Genomic DNA, 15,747 nt, shown 5'->3' on the forward strand with positions numbered 1-15,747 from the left:
ACATTTATGGGTTTGGACAAATGGCTAATGACATATATCCATCATTATAATACCATGCAGAGAATTTCCACTGCCCTGAAAATCCTCTGTGTTATACCCATTCATCTCTCCACTCCCCACACCCTTGGTTTGGAATCGCTGGTCTTTTTATGGTCTTCATAGTTTTGCCTTTTTCAGAATGTCATATGGCTGGAATCATCCAGTCTGTAGACGTTTCCGATTGGCTTTTTTCACTTAGTAATAGGCATTTAAGTTTCCTCCATGTCTTTTCATGGCTTGATAATTCATTTATTTTTAGCACTAAATAATATTCCATTGTCTGGATGGATCACAGTTTATTCACCTACTGAAGGACATCTTGGTTGCTTCCATGTTTTGGTAATTAAGAATATGTAACATGCATTCTTTTAGTCCATCCTGAAATGACTTTAAAAATATTATCTCTATATATGAAGTAAAGGGGTATAGAAACTGAGACTGGAGGAGATAAGTGGCTTTTCCAAGGATACCCATTTAGGAAATATTGGACCTGGGGTCTGAATCGCCATGTCCAATGCTTCTCATTCACATTTCTCTTTCTTTTCTCCACAAACATTTACTGAACATCTGCTCTATAGTGGATACTATACTACTCACCATGGGGATACAAAGCTGCTTGTCTACAGATGCTAAACTGGATATATGTACCATTTCTAGCAGGGAAGGTAGATGTGATAAAGGTCAGTTGGCTACTGCAAACCTGGGTGTCTGTGACTAAAAAGAACATGGTGAGGTGGAAGGGAGGATGGGCATTGTTTCTGGATGAGATAATCATGGAAAAGTTGGTAACTGTGCTAAGCTATGACAGGGGACAAAGGAGTCAGAAAGTGCATTAGAACCTTTTTGGTTTCAAGTGGCAAATATCTAATTCAAGGAGTTTAAGAAAAAGAGAACAAATTTGGAAGTCCAGCAACTGCTGGTTCTAGGCAGGTCTCCATCCAGGGGCTCAGATAATATTATCTTGCCTCTCTCTCTATTGCCATCTCATGGCTCTGCTTTTCCCTCCTTGGCATTATTCATCAGGATGATTCCTTTTGAAGGGCAGGCAAGATGGTCCAGCAGCCCCAAACTCATGTCCTCTCAGTTGAGCAATACCCGGGGGTTAGCAGTTCCAATGGAAAATTCAAGGGAGGACTCTGGATAGTTTGTCTTGGGTTATTGTCCATCTCTGAAGTCAGCACTATGGCCATTGAGTGGGCCATTTTGTGGGACACAGCCGAGAAGTGGTGTTAGATTAAGGTAAGCTACCTGAATCACATGGAATGGTGCCCCATAAAAAAGAGGGATTTGGGGGGTGCCTGGGTGGCTCAGTCAGTTAAGCATCCAACTTCAGCTCAGGTCATCATCTCACAGTTTGTGAGTTTGAGCCCTGTGTCGGGCTTTGTGCTGACAGCTCAGAGCCTGGAGCCTGCTTTGGATTCTGTATGTCCCTCTCTCTCTGCCCTTCCCCCACTCATATTGTCCCTCTCTGTCTCTCAAAAAATGAATAAATGTTAAAAAATTAAAAAAAAAAACAGAAAGAGGGATTCTGTAAGCAACAGATGATGTGAAGGGGGCCTGAGAAAATCCAAATCCCTGAATGCCCACTATAGGAAACACTCCAGGAAAGGGAAAGAGCATAAGCAAAGGCCTAGATGTGGCAAGGCACAATTCTTTTTGATAGACATGTACAAAACTGAGAGATAAATTTGCAAAAGTCAGTTGGGGCCACACTGCAGAAACTTTAAGTGCTGTACCAGGGATCCAGACATAGAGAGGATTTTCCCATGATCAGGCTCTCCAAAAAGGAAATGGTCAGCTCACATCCCTGCCTTGCCCCCTATGTTCCAGATATGCTGAATTCTTATAATTCTTTGAACACTCCATGCTTTCTATTCATTCCAGGCCAGTGTCTGCATTTCCATTTCCTCTTCCTGAAAGTTTTTTCTTCTTTGACTGGACAACTCCTGCTTGGCTATAGTGTCTCACTTACAGGTCATTGCCTTCAGGAAGCCTTCCCTGGCCACCACCCCCAATGGATCAGATGTTCCCACAGCTTTCTGTACACATACTTCATTGTAGATGCCTGGTTACTTATCTATGTTGCTAGCTCCCATGTATTCAGTGCTTACAATGTGCCAGGTTGATAGTATTCTTATCCTTATTTTACATACAGGGAAATTGAGCCAAAGAGAGGTTAAGTAATTGCCCAAGTTATATAGCAACAAAGTGTTGGAGCTGGAATTTAAACCCAGGCAGTCTGCCTTCAGAATTTTTCTCTTAACCACTGATTGAGTATGTGATATTTGGGATTGTATTCCCAGAATTAATTCATGCTTGTCCAGTAAATATCTGTTGTTTATATAAAAGAAGGCAAATAAATGAAAGAAGGAATGGAAAGGGTGATAAGATTCCCATCACTGGAGTTACTCAAGCAGAGGCCTGGGGGATATCAGTATGGTTGGCAGAGCACATTACTGTATAGTTTAGAATGTGGATTAGATGGTCGTCAAGTTTCCTTTCAACTCTAGAATTTTTTTCCTTTAGGCACAAAAGAAGCTGAAGGCTTTTATACAATCAGGTGACCCAGTCACACTCATTCTTGGAGGAAGTAACTTTGACAGTAGCTTGTAAGGTGGATTAAAGAAGATTGCAAATGTTTGCTTAATAGGTTTACCACCTCCATCTCCTGCTGGCTGTGGGATTGGAAAGGAGGACAGTTCTCCCCCATTATCACTTTTTGATTCTTAGCCTATCATTTGGGAAGTTCAGCCCTTCCAACCTGGGTCCCCTTGTGAACTCAGGAATAGAAATGAGGCCACATGTTATTAGTAGGCCATCCCGGTGGTGTTAGAAAGGGCCTTGGACTTGGAATCAGAAAAAGTGAGATTGAATCCTGCCTCTCTTGGGAGCCTCAGTGTCCTCATCGAGAAAATGGGACCAGGAATACCTGTTCAGCCTGTTTTCAGCCTCTTCATGAAGATGAATAAACATGAGTGATGTTAACGTGCTTCTCAGATACAAAGCACAGTATGTGTGGGGGAAGCTGCGTGCACAGGTGGGGGCAGTAATTGGCTCAGCTTCCTCCCCTCCCATCCCCCTTTCCTGGATCCGCCAAGAAGACAGTGGGGTGGGGAAGACAGAAGAAAGGGCCATATTAGAAAGAGGAAGCAATTCCCCAGAATCATAAATTCTACCTCAGGACCTTAACAGACTGTAAAATTGTTATCTGAAGACTGGAAGTGATTTATCGAAAAATAAAAACTCCCCCTCCACTGCAGAAAGCATCCTTAAAGATCTTATATATGATTTCATAAAGCTGCATGGCATCTTTTCAATTCCTTCCCAGGGCCGGGTGGGCCCAGAGCCCAGCATGCTGATGAAGTGGAGGGGCGGCTGAGGCTTAGGAAGAGAAAAATCCAATTACTCTTGCCCTGGGATAAAGGAATTCTGGGGATTTGAGATCACTGGAGCATAATTGGAATTCTAATAAAGTGAATTTTTTGGGGGGGTGGGGCGGGGATGGAGTTGGTGTGTGGGGAAGTACAGGTTCCCAAGCCAGCTGTGGGAATGGTTCCAAAAGACTTTGTCATTAGACCTGTATTTTGCCGCCTGGAATTTTCCACAATTTGGATTTGCTTGTGGGCAGCTGGAGGCAAAATTAGGGAGGAAGTAAAGTTTCAAATCTCCCAGCTCCTTTGGCTGGACAGGACTCTCACTGGGGGTTGCCAAAAACCTGGTCAAAGTGAACCTGGCCTCCATGTCTGTCCTTTAAAATGGATAACCTTTAGGGGTGCCTAGGTAACTCGGATGAACTTTGAAGTCTTGATTTCAGCTCAGGTCATGATCCCAGGGTCGTGGGATCAGAGCCCTGTGTCAGGCTCCATGCTGAGTGTGGAGCCTGCTTAAGATTCTCTCTCTTCCTCTGCCCCTCTTCCCCACTTGTGCGTTCTCTCTCTCTCTCTCTCTCTCAAATAAAAAAAAGACAGCCAAGACCTTTGAATGCAAGGTCTAGAAGGAACCTTAATGGTCATATAATCCCATGAGAAGAAAATGTGATCTATGGAGGACGGTCCCAAAGTCATGCATCTAAGAATAGAATCATGAGATCTTACATCCAGAAACTTAGAAGTCATTGGTTTAATATCCCTGTATTCACAGCAATCACTACATTGTCCTAGAAAAATTAATATCTAGTTTCTGTTTGGATGTGTATGCCAAAAGAGAACTCGCTATTTCACGAGCTAACCCGCTACACTGTCAGACAGCCATGCTGGTTGGCAATTTCTTCCTAGTATAAAGCTGAAAATGGTCTCTCCATGACATCCAGTGACAACAGGGATCCCGGGTTTTTTTCTTTTGAGCAGAGGTATTCTATCACCTTATACAAATCACATCAGCTCTCTGAGGCTTAATTTTCTCGTTGGTACAAAGGAGACTGTGATGTAAATACCTCCTAGGAGTCAGTGAGAAGTCAATGGAAATTCCTAGAAAGCATGTAGCTTAAAACAGACCCGATGCTCAACCAATGTTACTATTTTTATGATCATCTGTAGAATGCGGATAGTTACCTTCTGTGGGCGTCATATGAGGTACTTTATGCAAAGCACCAAGAAGATGCTTTCTCTCTTAGCATGGTCCATCTTTTCCCACCAGTGCCTTTGTGTACATCTTGGCCCCCATATTACACTGTAAGCTTCTTGAAGACACGGTTCGTGTCTAATTCTTTTCAGTGTTCCTCCCAGGGCTCGGCTTTTAGAGCGGCTTTACTGTGTGTTAAGTGAATGCAGGAGGTTCATGAGTAAACCTCTTCAGTTCCAGGGCTCTGTGTCACCTCTGCATGAGGTCACACTCTACGTGGCAGACATCAGAGGCTTTGGGGGAACTGAGTCTCTGTGTGTGTCGTACAGCTCCTGTAGTGACACTTCTCAAAACTCCCTTTTTTCCTTCTAAGTCCCCACTTCCTTCATCTTTCCAAAGCCAAAATTTCTTAAATGCCCCAGTTTGAGTATTTTATATTTCTCTGCCCCCCACTTCTCATTATCATATAAATTGATAGCTTCTTTTGTTTCTTTTTTAGTTTTTCTTCTCACTGTTAACTAGATTTTCCACTTACTTATTCATTCCTTTAATAAATATTTTGACAAGCACTGCTCTGAGCACTAGAGATGGAGCAGTGAACAAGACAAAATTCCTGCTCTTCAATGGAGCTTACTTTCAGTGAAGGAGAGAGAAAGTAATTAGAAATAAGTGACTATTACAATTTAATAAAATAATGCCTATAATGATGTAATGTGATATTAACTTGGAGCAGAGGCCAACCCCAGGTCGAGTGTTCAGGGAAGGCTTGGGTTAGGAACTATCAATTGAATTCATACCTGAATGACTAGGATTTAATCACATGAAGAGACAGGGGAAGCATATTCTAGACAGAGAAGAGCAGGAGCAAAGGTCCTGAGGTAGTGGTGAGCCTGTTAGGTCATTGGGTCTGAAACTTAAAAACGCATCAGAATTGCCTGGAGCGCTTGGTAATCCACAGATTGCTAGCCCTATCTCTGGAGTTTCTGTGCAGGCGGTAGGGGTGGAAAGAGGACTGGAGAATTTGCATGTCTAACCACTTTTGGGGGCTACTGCTGGACCAAAGACCACACTTTGAGAACCATCAGTTAGAGAAAGAGAATATCAGTGTGCATGGAGCTGAGTGAGTGAGGAGGTGAGGAATAGGAATTGAGGACTGAGAAGCAGGTGGAGGCCAGAACATGTAGGGTTTTGTAAAACACAGTAAGGAGTTTGGATATTCTTCACAGGGCAATGAGAAGCCAAAGGTTTTGTGTGTTTTTTTTTGTTTGTTTGTTTTTGTTTTTGTTTTGCAAGGTCTTTAGTAGGAAACTGACTTGATTTTTAAAACATTACTTTGGCTGCTCTATGGAGAATAGATTTCAGTGAACAAGAGTAGAAACAGGGAGATATGACAGGAGGGTGCTGCAGGGTAACTAGTGGGAAACAACAGTGTCTTGCCCCAGGATGGTCACAGGCGGATATTGAAGGCATTGCTGTCTGGACGTGGAGTGGAGCAGGCTTCTCAAGCTTGGCCCTGTGGACACCCAGGGCTGGGTAATCCTCTGCTGTCCTGTGTATCATTCTGTGCTTCACAATATCCCTGGCTTCTACCCACTAGATGCCGGTAGCACTGCCTCCCAGATGTGGCATCCAAAAATATTTTCAGACGTCGCCAATATCCCTTGGGGGAAGGGGCAAAACCACAGCTGGTGGAGAACCAGTTCTTTCATTTATTTAACAAATATCTCTTGATGCTAACAAATATGTAGGTGATGGGATTGTAATAGGTGTCAGTATCTGGCTGTGAACAGAGCAGACCAAATCTCTATTGCGTTTCTAGTCATTAGAAAAGATGTGGGGGGGGGCAGTAGAGGCCACTGGGAGGAGGTGGTGTTTGAGCCCTAGCCCTTCTCTCAGACCAGCAGCATGGAAATCTGACAAAGACAGAAGTCTCCCTGGAGGGTGGAGCCAGGGAGAAGTTGAATGTACAAAGACAACATCATGTTTAGCAGGTAGGGGATGTGGGGGAGGTGGGAGAGGACAGGAGGAAGAAAATTAACATATTAATAATTTTGTCATGCGGGTGTGAATGAATTTCTGGAGACCAGAAATATACTACAGCACTAGGTCAAAATGTCACATCTTTCGGGGCGCCTGGGTGGCGCAGTCGGTTAAGCGTCCGACTTCAGCCAGGTCACGATCTCGCGGTCCGTGAGTTCGAGCCCCGCGTCTGGCTCTGGGCTGATGGCTCAGAGCCTGGAGCCTGTTTCCGATTCTGTGTCTCCCTCTCTCTCTGCCCCTCCCCCGTTCATGCTGTCTCTCTCTGTCCCAAAAATAAATAAACGTTGAAAAAAAAAAATTAAAAAAAAAAATGTCACATCTTTCTTTCTCTGCTCCTAGCATACCTGCCCTGTGCCAGGCACTGTCACCGACATTCTAGATGGACCATCACATAGGTATAATTTGATATTTTTTCTCCAGCTGAGAAAGTGGGTTCAGAGAGGCTAAGTAACTTGTTAAAGGTCACACAGCTGGTGAGAAGCATGGTCAACCCTCCCGCTTCTGAACCCACTGTATTTCCATTAAACTTGGCCACTAAGAATGATTTTTTTTTTCAGCAGCTTCATTGGGGTGGGAGGTAGAGATCTATGAGACAGTGGTGGAGGGGATTATACTATCTTTCATAATTATCTTGGAGCAGAGAGTCAGAGAGAATCAGAGCAGGTGCCAGAGGAGATGACCTCAAAGGCCACGTCTCCCGAAGAGCCTGGGGCCAGTGGGCCATTGTCGTCAGTGGCATATATTTCTAGTGCAATTATCCCGTCCTCCCCTTACAACTCTCTCAGAAGTTCCTTCCATGATCATTAAAACTGGCTCTGGGCTGTGGCTTTGAAAGCGGCCGGAACCGCCCAGGGCTGGATCGTGTCCTCGTTAAGCAGGGAGGGCCTTCCAGGGACTTCAACAGGATTTCTGCCTCGTTACAAATTGAGGGAGATGAGACCGGGCCGTGCCAATTACAGGTGGGCGCCTCTTCGAAAGCAGTTGTTCTCTTTTGCTTTCAGAGATTCTAAGATTTCCGGCTCCATTTAAACTCAAAGGCAAGCCCATGTCTCCTATGGTCTGTTGCTAGCCTGCAGGTCACAGGAGCTGGAGCTGAGAGAAGACAAAGGAGGGGAGCAGTCTTGGAGAGAGGAAGCAGCTCCACACTGTGGTTCACCGGCTTGACAGTTTTGTGTTTGCAGACCTGCTCTACCAGGACTTTACACAGGCACTCTGACCTCTCAGTGCCTCAGTTTCCTTTTCTGAGATGAATAGCACAGTGCCTGGCACCTGGCAGCACTAATAATATTGTGTTCCTGGGGTTCTGGGCCAGGAATGCTCTGCTGAGGTCTGGCCTATTCTTCTCCAAGGTCAGGTTCACTCACCAGCCTCCTAGAAGAAACCCAGGGGTGCACGGGGTTGTTAGAAGAGAGGCAGACACACAGTCCTGCAAGAGATTGGGCAAGTCTCCTCTGAGCTTCAGTTTCCTCATCCATAAAGTGGGATGACAATTCCAGCATTCGTTCATTCGTTCATGCACCCATTCCTTCATCATGATCTGAGTGCACTCACCCTGGTAGGCTCTGGGGTATAACAATGAGCAAAAGAGTTGAGGGCCCTTCTTTCATGGAGTTTATGCTCTGAAAGGGCAGCCTTTTATAACAAACAATTAAAAAGTAGATGCAGAATAGATTTATAGATTATGATCAGTACTCTGAGAGAGTTAAAATGGGATGATGTGACCAAGAGTACTTTGGAGGAATCTACATGGGGTGGGCAGGGAAGGCCCCTTGGAGGTGACATGTGAGTAAGCCCCTGTGGTGAGAAGGAGCCAGGTCCGAGGAGAATGGGGTTAGAGGAGGTATCCCAGGCAGAGGCAACAGCAAATGCAAAGGCCAGAGATGATTGAAGGGCCTGGCCTGTTGTGGAGTAGATGGTGGTGGGTGTTACCTAGAATGCGGCGAGTAAGTGCAAGGGGCAGTAGTGTGAGATAATCCTGTAGGACAAAATGCAGTAAGGTGTATGAATGGGGCTTTTTAGATGGTAAAGCACTGACCCTGGAGAATTAGGATGATCAATATGGAAAGAGAGTCTGCTAGCCCAGTTGGGACTGCCAGCCTAGTGGGAACTGGAGGAAGAGGGAAAGCAAGCAGGAAAGGATGAGGAGAGAGTTAGCTGGGGAGGGAGGGTGGATGGACAGCTATTCCCTGGGCATTCATTCACTGTCCTCTAGGCATCATGCTAAAGGGTGTTTCTTCTCACATCAACCCCCAGCCACTCGGGGTGTCACAGATGAGGAACTTAATAGTGGAATTATCACTAAAGTGATTTGACTTGAGTCATAGACAAAGTTCGATTTGAATCTAGATTCTTAGGGTCCTGATAATGGGTTTGCAGCTTTCTCAATATACTGTTTCCCACTTAAAGTCATGACTCTTATTCAAAGGGAGCCTGGTTCTTCCTGAAAGGGTGCCCAGGGCCAGGCAGTCTTATAGGAGTCCCGTGGAGGAGACAAACTCAATCCAGAGGCTCTTGAGGCTGACAGGGGACATTGGTCATGCTGGTCCCCAGCTACTGTGGGGGACTGTGTAATGATCATATAATTGGTCTCAGTTATTAGAGAGATGAGACATGAGGAATCCAAGACTCATGTCAAATACAACAAATGGCCCAGCCTCTCTACTTCATCTTGCAACAGTCCAGCAACACCTTGGTCTGTCCATGGGAACCTACTGCTTGTGAGATCTGACCCCTGAGACATAGTGTCTTACCAGGCAATCTCAGTTGTACACTTGTACCCCAAAAGGCTCTTAGAATCTCAGGGCCTGGAGGAATTTATGTCTCATGCATGTATTCTATTGACATACCTTCCACGTAGGTCACACAGCCAGCTTGCTTAGTGCCAGTGATGGGGGTCTCAACACCTCTCTGCAAGGCCACATGTGTTGACTTCGAGAAAGTTCTTCATGCTAAGCGGAGATCTGGTAACTACCACCTGTTGGCCTAGTTCTGCTTCTGAGAATTCACAGAGCAAGTCTGGTCTCTGTTCCCTGTGATAACCCTTCAGATATTCTTTAGACTTTTTTCTAGACTAAATAAGCCCAAGTTTTTCGATAATGTAAACTTGGGTCTCTCCACCATCCTCTCTGCAACTTGCGGGTAGTAAAAAGCATGGAGCTTCTGGAGTCAGAAGACCAAGTTTCAAAACCCTGTTTAGTCCCTTATGCCTGCACAAGTCCTGTGTGTGTGTGTGTGGTGTGTGTGTGTGTGTGTGTGTGTGTGTATGGGAATGCACATTTGCAAACATATATGGGGTGTACAAGTATAGTGGCAGTGGATTCTGAACACTTAGGCAGCTATTAAAGGCCAAGTCAATGCTCAGAGCTTCCCATCCAAGATCTGATTTCATCCACACAACTCTGTGGAAATGCTATTAACTGCCTCTCTATTTTACCCTTGAGAAAACTGAGACTCACAGAGGTTAAACAACTTGCTCAAATCACACACCCAGGGACAACATTTGAGTTTAAAACGAAGCCTCTCTAATCTCAAAACCCTAAATAATAGTTAACATTACTGAGGGTAGGATTCTGCATCTGTAGGTGAGAGTAAATAATGATGCCTTCTTCCTGAATGCTGGGATGTGAAGAGGAAGTGTGCCAGGGGAAAGTCTTATGAAAATCCCAAAGCACTATAATATTTTACTTACTTTCTTTTCTTTGTTTGTCTCAATTCTCCTGGGAGTTGAGGAAACGGTTTTGTTTTAGTGAAGTTTCTTTTGGTTGCAAAAATAGATCCCAATTTTGGTTAGCTTAAGCAAAAATGGAAATGTAGTTAGGGGCCCAGGGGAAGTTAGCAGAATCCAAAGAATCAACTGGCCAAGTCTCAGAATGGTCAAGGACCAGGGACAGCCTTTGGACCTCAGCAGCAGGAATTCTTAAAGTTTGCTCTAGAAGTTTGACTTGAACACAACTCAACTGTAATGCATCCCAGTCTGTGTCTCAGGTCAAAATTCTCAGTTTGTGCTGGGAGAGAGATGGAATGTCTCAGCATAGCCAAAGCGTGGAGCCATGTGGAATAGACATCACCACTGAGGATACACCCTGACAACTGGAGGCAGGTTGCATAGCTAGGCAGTTATTGTGAGCTGGGAAGCTTGTCCCCAAGAGGCCCAGGATGTGGGTGATCTCATGGTCTTCCAAGGCATTCTTTGTGGAGGAGTTTGATTTACAGCAAGCCCTAATTATTTTGTTTGTTGTTTACCTTCTCCACTAGCATATAAGCTCATTTAGGGCAGGAAGCATGTTGGTATGTTCACTATTCTAGTATCAGCTACCCACAGAGCGTGTAGCATGTGGTGCTAACTCCATAAATAAATGCAGGAAAAAAAATGAATAAGTGTCTGGAACTGGACACAAATAAAGTCACCAGTTCTCTCTCTCTCTTCTTCCTTCTCCCCTTCAACAGTTCCTTCAACAAATATTTATTGAGTGCTTACTGTGTGTCAGCAGGTGTTCTAAGTTTTGGGATACAGCAGGTTTTGCTTTTGTTCACATTCTCTCTCTCTCTCATCTTTTCTCTCTCTCTGAATGTCTCTTCTTCTACTGTGGACAGACTGCTGCAGAAAAGATGTCTATCTGTGGCCACTGATACAAATCCTTTCATATAATTACTTAAAAAACACAAGAACTTTACTCTGCCAGTTAATCATTTTCTTAGGGGGCAAGAGGACTTTGATTGGGCCACCACAGTATCACTCACTGAGGAAAGGGACAGTGTAATTGGCTGGTCAGGGTGCCTTAGTAGAGGGCAGGGGGCAGGGCTGGCCCAAAATTGGCAGCTTTGCTGGAATGATATGACTGCAGTGGAGAGTAGTAGCTCTTTTAAAGGAGCTGACAGACCAAAACAACAGATGTCCACTCCAGGAGCATATGAATACAGAGCCTTTCTCCTGTTTGATGCCAGAGTATATGCTCATCTTCATTCTTTCTCAGTGTACGGATTCCTCAGTGTAATCAAGGCTCCATCAAGAATTGATCATTACAAGTGTTGCCAGCTGTGGGCAGAACGTTTATTTTATGTCCTTTCCTGGGACTTGGATATATAAGTCAATTCAGCAGATATTTATGGAGCACCTTCTATGTCCATGCAACATGTAAAAAGAAAAAAGCAAGGATAGAAATACAGAGGAGAGAAAAACTCCTGACATATTGGTAGCCTGAATATGGAGTATGCTCTGGGTTTAAAGAAAACATCAGTTACAGCTAATACCTAATGAAGACATGAGGAAAAGCAATCATTTCAGAAGATGTGGAAGGAAAGAAAGAAGTGATATTGAGCACCTACTATGGGCTGAGTTTTGTTTTAGGTGCTTTCATGTATTCATTCACTCACTGAATAAATCTTTTGCGTTGTCTACTATGTGCCACGTACTGTTTCAGATGCTGAGATACTATAGTCAGTGAACTGAACGTATACAAATTCCACACTTTCAGAAAGACTACATTCTGGTGGGGAAAGACAGACAATAAGTAAAACAAATAAGAAAATTACATGCTCAATTAAAGGGCATCCATATCACAGAGAAAAAGCAAGAGGGGGTAGGACATGCTGGGGAGTGGTGTTGCAGTTTTAAATAAGGTGGTTACAGAAGATGACATTTGGGCAAAGCTTTGGAGAAGGTAAGAGGTTAGTCTTCAAGCTGTTAAGGGGAAGGGCTTCCAGGTAGAGGAAACAGCAGGTGTCAGCCTCTGATGTGGAAGCCTGCCCGAAGCGTTTGAGGGACAGTAAGGAAGTGAGTATCACTGGAGAGGAGTCAAAGAGGGAATGAGGGGGAGCAGACAAAGGGGGCAGATACTGAATGGCACAGGGTGGGTGGTGAGAGAGAGGGTCATGCTGGTCCTTCCAGGACATAGGAAGGACTCTGGCCACTCTGCTTCTGAGCAGAGGAGTGACATCCTCTGACTCACCTCAGTTGTGCCACTCAGTATTCCCAAGGCCTCTAAGAGTGGTATTATTGACCTCAGTTTGTGATGAGAAATGAGGAGTAGGGAGGATATACAACTTTCCCAGCAAAATACTGCCAGTAGATTTCAGAGCTGGGCTTCAAATGCACATGTTTCTGATACGAATGCTCTTTCCCTTAGACCACACTGCCTCCCCGGTCCTTACAATCTTATTTCTTCCTGGTTACAAAATTAAAAACCTCCCTGGTCTGTCTTCATTTTGAATTTTGTACATTAATTTTATATAGAACAACATTACTATAATCCCCCCAAAATACATCTAGATAATACTCCGCAGTTGTGAATGTCAAAGAATTGTGCCTCTATAATTTCATTATCTAAAATTTTAATTGTAATAACATTTGCCTTAAAGCCTTTGTTACATATATGTGTGTATGTACACACACAATGTGTATCATTTGAAACTATCTCTGAGGTTCTGAGACTTTTTCGTACAGTGGTTAGAATGGTTGCTTTCCTTGGTCTTCTTTGACAAAGTTGGTTGCTGGCCAGCTGAGCCGTCTCAGTACACACACCTCTCTCGGGGCCCTTACAAGGCAAGATGGTGACTCTGAGTGTATCTGCCTATCTTGCCCGCTGACTCTGTTTTTTTCGGGGCTGGGATCCCATCAGTAGTAAACAGCTTTGGAGCGTCTGTCCAGCCCATGACCTTATGATTTCCCTCCCTTGCCCTGAGGGCTGCTCCCCACACACTGTCATGTTTGCGTAATGTGTCCCCATTCTAATGGCCACTATTACTTGGACCAGGGATAGGTGCTGATCCAAGCTGGGCCACTCAGATGATCTTCTGGAACTTAGAAACAGTGTCAGAGTTTCTGGCTCTGTCTAGGCTGGGCGTTGTGCAAAGGAGACGGAAGCTTGGGAACACTTTTGTGGCCATCTTCTACCTGCCATGGGTCCTGGGAAGCATGGGAACTGTTCTTTAAAGAGAAGATCAGGGTCCATGGAAAGATAAAGCCCCATCTGGGTTGCTGACAGACCTCTGTTTCCTTGGTTCAACCTTTCAAAAGGCTGGCTACACTCTTGCCTTTAGGGTTAACAAGAGATGCTTTATTCTTATAATAAATTACGCATTTTTGCTTAAGCCAGCTTGAGTTGGTTTTTGTTTCTTACAACCAAAGCATCCTAAATAATCCTATGTCTAGATCATTTGAATAAGCCTGACCCTAGCACAGTGTCTCACTCACGGACAAATCTTAGATTTGGCATTTTATAGATCTTACCTACCTCTTTGACCTGAAGTTGAGCTGGATGGGATAGAAATGTTTAGTGCTTGGGCTCTGGAGTCTGAGTACAAGAGTTGAGTTCTCAGTCAAGTTAATTGACTCATAAAAAGACTTGGTTTCCCCATCTAAAAATGGACACAGTTGCCCTTTCCTCATCATTGGTATTGAATGCACATAGACCTTAGCCCATCCTGACTCTCAAATGGCCAAATTGGCCTAAGAGGTGGAAGGCCTTGGTTCTGTCACTGGCTGTGTAACCTTGAGCAAGTCGTGGGATCTCTGTGGACCTGAGTTAGGAAAGTGCTTATCTGCAAAACAGATTAAATCTCTGTTCTGCCTGCTCCACTGCTTGTTAAGGATGAAAAAGAAACAAAAGGCACTATTTTGTATACTGTAAATCCACTTTATGAATGGAAATTAAATACTCTTTGAATATTTAGATGTATGTCTATCTCCCATGCCAACCTTACTTCTCTTACCTGTAAGATGGGACTAATAATGCCAATATTGCACATTGTGGTGAATTGAGATGATATATGAAAACACAATTCCAGTGCCTGGCACTAAGTTTTGGACCAACATGTGGCCGTCCTCCTTTCTTCTTTAGGTTTTAGAAAGCACCTGCTTGGTCTTTAGCCTGCTTTGGGGGTTATGGCAGTGTGGTATCATCTCCATTGCTCATATGAGGAAGTTGAGGCTCTGAGATACCAGCTGACTCGGCAAAGTTGAACAAGCAGTGGCAGAAACAGAACTGGAAAGCTGCTCTCCATTCACCCCTGGACAGCAGGTCAGGAAGTCTGCTCAAGAGCCAGGCTGCCTGTGTTTTCTATCCCAGCTTCCTGCATGGCAATTGTACAAGTTACTCATCTTCCCTGTGCCTTGGTTTCTTGATTGGAAAAATGGGGAGAGTAATTATCCCTGCAAAATAGCACCTGCTTCATAGGATGATTGGGAGGATTCAACAAGGTAATGCATATGATGCTTAGCAGGTGCCTAAGACACTGTACTTGCTCCGTGAGTGTGGGCTGTTCTTTTTTTACTACGTGCTGATGATGTGGCACAGTGAGTACTGACATGGGGGCAGAGGGCCCTGGGGTTAAGTCTGGGCTCTGCCGCTCTTAAAGCTATGTGACTTAGACCGTGGAGCCTCGCTGCCTTCTCTACAGGAGAGTGACAATAGCTATCTTGGGAAGAGTAGAAATTTTATATATATATAAAATGCTTGGCATATGTGGACACTTAAGAAATAGAGCAAGTAGGAGGCTGGGAGGAGGAAAGATTTTCCAGGAGGAAGGAGCACCAAGCACAATAGCAGGGAGGTTGAGAAGAGCCTGTTAGGCACAGATGTGTCTTTAGGAGGGTTGATGTGTGGCAGGAATGAAGAGGAGAGATGTGGGAAAGTCCAGATCACAAAGGATTCTTGATCCCCATCCTCTGTCTGTGTACAGCTCCCAAATGCTTGAAGCAGAGAAGGTAGGAACAGAGTTGCCTTGCTGTACCATCATCCTGGTGGCTGTGGAGGATGGAGAGACACCTGGGTGCCTAGAGGCAGGGCTCAGCTAGGGAGTGCTGCGGATGAGAGCCGATGGTTGGTGACGGACGCTGAGGCAGCAGAATGGACAGAATGGAATGGCTTCTATGACCACTAACCACTGGCTGGTAATTACTGAGGACTTACTATCAGCCAGGACCTTGCTGCTTCACGGGCTTTGTGTATATTAGCTCATTTAATTATCTTAACAACCCAGTGTGGCAGGGACTAGTATTATCTCTGTTGCAGGTGCAGAGATGGAGACACAGAGAGGCTGAGAAAGCCTAAGGAGATAGAATCCATAGGACAAGGTGCAGGATCTGATGTGGAGTGAAGAAGCAGATGG

The sequence above is a fragment of the Lynx rufus genome, unplaced genomic scaffold (genome assembly GCF_022079265.1).
Source record: "Lynx rufus isolate CCGP_SWC_20201006 ecotype Redwood Valley unplaced genomic scaffold, mLynRuf1.p SCAF_2, whole genome shotgun sequence".
Lineage (NCBI taxonomy): Eukaryota > Metazoa > Chordata > Mammalia > Carnivora > Felidae > Lynx > Lynx rufus.